We start from the raw sequence: 2,907 nt of genomic DNA, 5'->3' as shown, positions 1-2,907 counted from the left end.
TCGTCGCTCCGGTCCATCTCCGGCCGCACCAAGGACTCCGTCGCACTCACTGTGAGCTTAGCCATCTTTCCCTCCCTTCCGTTCTTGCTCCCGAGCCGTGTAGCAACCTCCCGGAGCTCAACCGCACCCACCGCCGTGGAGCTCGTCGCCGACGTGCTCCCGGTCATCCTCCGGCCACAAGATGGTGTCCATCTTACTCACCAAGTCCCGCAGCACCTAGCTAGCTACTCCACGAGCCTCACCGAACCCTCTAGCGCCAAGTTCACCTCCGACCGAACCCCGGTGGCCGCCAAAGTCGTCGCCGGCGCCAACTCCGGCCACCCCGACCTCAACGGACTCCGCCAAGAGCTGCGGTTTGTCCTCAGCTTCCCTTCGGTGGTCTCCGCGGCCCATTTGGTGGCCGAAATGGCCAAAACCACTTCCACCGCCACGTCGGGCTCGCCGGCGGCTAAACGCCGGTGCAGCCGACCCGGGTTTGACCACGGGTGGGCCCTGGTTGACTCCCCTGAGTCAATGACAGGTGGGGCCCAGCCCTGTTAATTAAACAGGATTAGTTTTAATTAAGTTTTAATTAAAATAATCACCCTGACATGCGGGACCCACTGTCAGGTTTGACCCAGACCTGTTCCGTTGACCTGCTGACGTCACACTGACGTCAGGCTGACGCAGTAATTGATTTCTGGATTTAATTTAAATCAGGAAATTCCAGAATATTATTTAAACTTCAAAAATTCATAACTTTTATTCTGTAACTCCAAATTGGACAAATTATATATGAAAAATGATCAGAAAAATCCAATCTAACCATCTGTACTATTTTCATGCATGATCAAACAAGTTAAATTGATGTTTTTAAAAGAACAAGGAAAAGCACTTTAAAAGGCCATGTTTGAGTTTGTAATTTGAATCTTTGATTCAAATTTGTTCAAACCCTTCTGGTTTTAGTTGCATTAGCCCAACACACTCATATTGCCATGTTTCATGCATGCATCATATTGTTGCATACTGTTTGGTAATGTTTGTGTATCGGTGCTCTCTGCGGCAGGTTCTGTCCCCGAAGAGTACCCTGATTACCCTAACGAAGAACCGTATCAGTGCATCGAACCATCAGGCAAGCAACCAACCATTTGATCATATCGATACAATCCATGTTCTCGCTCCTGCTCTCTTTTACTGCATTAAGACAACGCGTTTCAAACTGCTATGTGCTACGGTAGTTGAACCCATTTCCTCTGCATGACCTGTCATTGCCACAGTAACTAGATGAAACCCACTAGCATGTGTAGGAGTTGTTTGAGCCATATGTGTGTGTTGTTCCTACCTTGCTATGCCTGCTATGCTTAGAGTCGTGTCAGGTCTGGTTCATCTGGGTGATGGGCTAGAGTGAAATGTTTATGTCGGTAATGAGAGTGGTGTGGTGAACACGATTTGGTAAAGGTATCGATGAGAGGCCATGTAGGAGTACATGGTGGGTTGTTTCATTGAAGCCGACCTTAAGCACTGAGATCTGTATGCGTGATTTAAGATACAGCTACTACCATGCATTGGGCCCTGAAATATGACCCCGCTCGACTTCTTATTCACCCTAGCTCTCTGTCCAGGAGTTGCAAGTATTTTCTGGTGTTTGTAGCCTACTGGAGGCCGTGGACAGCGCTGACCGTAGGGGTGGGCTGTGATGCGGTAGGTACGTGGCACGGTGTACCGAATACCCGTTAGGTATCTCGGGAACCCTGTTCACATCGTTCGGGGCCGTATGGGAAACCTCGGCCGGACTCCCTGCGGATGGAACCTGAATAGGCGATAAACCTGGACTAGAGGCTTAAGTGTTTAGGTAGGTCGTGGTCTACACCCACGTCGGCTTTCGCTTGAAGTCTGCCGAGCACATGTCGTGTGCAGACGCTAAGTGGTGGAAACATGTATGAAGAAGTACACCCCTGCAGGGTTATCATAATCTATTCGAATAGCCGCGTCCGCGGTAAAGGACTACTTGGTTGCCTATACAGTTCATAGACAAGTAAATGGAAACTGTTAAAAGCCTCAAGATAAGCGTGAGTGCCGAGGTTGGCTCTTCCGTAGGAAGACGGAGGTGGATCCTCGGTAGTGTATTGAATTGGTGAGTAGTGGACTCGTGTGCGCAAAACCATTTCAAGTTGGAGTATCGTAGGATAGTCTAGCCAAGAGTCAAAGCTGGCTTGCTGCAATAACTCCACCAACCCTTCTTGATAATATGCATGTATGTAGGATCTGATGTAAGTCTTGCTGAGTACCTTTGTACTCATGTTGCTATAATTTACATTTTTACAGAAGACGCTGCAACCCCTTCTGATGGGTTCTATGTAGACGTTGACATCAACGAGTAGGCTAAAGACCTAGGTGGTGACCCTGAGCTGCGAAGGACCACGTAGTATAGCTAGGCTTTCCAAGCCTCTTTTATTTTATTAGTTGTCTGTACTCAGACAAGTTAATTCCGCTGCCGGTTTGTATGACTGTATGACTTGTATGATGGGTCGTGAGACTCGTACCTTTGTGTATGTTATGTATGGCTCCCTGAGCCTTAAATAAAGTACTTGTGTCGTAGAGTCATGTTGTGATGCTTCGTTGTATTTGCACATATCGAGCATATTGTGTGTATGATTGAAATGCTTGGTATGTGTGGGATCTGACTATCTAGTTGTTTATCTTCAGTAGCCTCTCTTACCGGGAAATGTCTCCTAGTGTTACCGCTGAGCCATGGTAGCTTGCTACTGCTCTGGAACACTTAGGCTGGCCGGCATGTGTCCTTCTTCGTTCCTGTGTCTGTCCCTTCGTGGAAATGTCACGCTTTGAGTACCGGAGTCCTGCTAGCCCAGTGCTACAGCCCGGACCCACTTGCTGATGACCGACACGTTCGAAGCTGGGTCATGGATG

This window comes from Triticum dicoccoides, chromosome 7B (assembly GCF_002162155.2).
Source record: "Triticum dicoccoides isolate Atlit2015 ecotype Zavitan chromosome 7B, WEW_v2.0, whole genome shotgun sequence".
NCBI classification, from domain to species: domain Eukaryota; kingdom Viridiplantae; phylum Streptophyta; class Magnoliopsida; order Poales; family Poaceae; genus Triticum; species Triticum dicoccoides.
The sequence above is the reverse complement of the archived record's forward strand: the minus strand, read 5'-3'. Positions refer to the sequence as shown.